The 1,380-nt window shown below is 41.9% G+C and overlaps 1 pseudogene; it reads left to right on the top strand.

Annotated features, from left to right (window-relative positions):
• Positions 1-438: 438 nt before the first annotated feature.
• LOC143850706 (pathogenesis-related protein PRB1-3 pseudogene) lies at positions 439-1,163 on the top strand (annotated as a pseudogene).
• Positions 1,164-1,380: the final 217 nt, after the last annotated feature.

The following is a 1,380-nucleotide window of genomic DNA, read 5'->3' on the forward strand; positions in this document are numbered from 1 at the left end:
AAGGCTTTTTGCAAGACTTTTCTTCTACAAATGACCCCATACGTACGTTTCCACAGAGAAGTGTCTCTAGATTACAAACTTTTGTGATTCCATCTATGAGAAATTTTCCCCACCACATGCAAATCGAATTTCACCCATTTACGTACATTTCATCACTGTTCATTGCATGTGTTTCACGTAGCCTTTTTCCAAAGCAATTGATGAAATTCTGCAAGACCTCTGCTGTAAATATCTACATTTGTACGTTTATGCCAAAAATCATAAATTGAGAAGAAATTCTGTCATTGAGTCATGGTTGTGGGGCCATTATGTATTCAATGGATTAGAAAATCTGTTCACTGCATGGTGTTTCCGAAAAGTTACATTTACATTGAAAGGGGAATCATTGAAGATTCAAGTTTTGCAAGACTTTTCTACTATAAATACCCAAATTACAAGGCTCTTTTCTATCAGGAACTCTCTAAGTGTAGCATAGAAGTGAGAGAAAGGAGCATGGAATCATGGAGCCTTGTAATAGCCTTGATGTGTATCATGGGTCTAGCCCTGGTCCATGAATCCCAAGCCCAAAACTCTCCACAAGACTATGTCAATGCTCACAACACGGCTCGCGCTGCAGTGGGTGTGGGTCCTATAACATGGGACAACAGCGTAGCCGCATATGCCCAGAATTACGCGAATCAACGGACCGGAGATTGCCAACTCATGCACTCCAACGGAACCTACGGAGAGAATCTCTTCGTTGGGGGGTCGGGACGTGAGTGGACGGCCGGAGATGCGGTGAACTTATGGGTTGGAGAGAAGGGGAATTATGACTACAACACTAACACTTGTGCAAGTGGGAAGGTATGTGGTCACTACACTCAGGTAGTTTGGCGCAATTCAGTTCGTCTCGGTTGTGCTCGTGTGAAATGCAACAATGGCGCCATCTTCATCACTTGCAACTACGATCCCCCTGGCAACTTCCCAGGGCAGCGCCCCTACTAGAATGCTCAGCTTGACCGGGCTACTATAAGTACTAATCACCAAGTACTTATTTTTTTTACCATATGTATCTTAAATAAGGAGTAGGTTATGCATCCTTGTTAGCTGCCGATTTGCTTGTATCCTTTTGATTGATGTTGATAAATTGTAGGGGGAGATAATCAAATAAGCTTCTTCAAGAATGTGACACTTCTGCCTTTTTATTATTAAACAAACAAACAAAAAACTGTGAGTTATTTAACTGTTTTCTTCCTTGAAGGGGCTAAGTCCTTTTTTTTTTATACCTCAGAATTTCACACTCAAGCGCCAGGGATGGAGCCGAAGATTTTATTAGAAAAATATGAAGGACAAGGCCCAAATAGGCTCACAAGACAACGAGGATGTGTACTGTCTAAAGCT

Source organism: Tasmannia lanceolata, unplaced genomic scaffold, assembly GCF_043159265.1.
Source record: "Tasmannia lanceolata isolate RefF3 unplaced genomic scaffold, GAP_Taslan_0.1 ptg000018l, whole genome shotgun sequence".
NCBI classification, from domain to species: domain Eukaryota; kingdom Viridiplantae; phylum Streptophyta; class Magnoliopsida; order Canellales; family Winteraceae; genus Tasmannia; species Tasmannia lanceolata.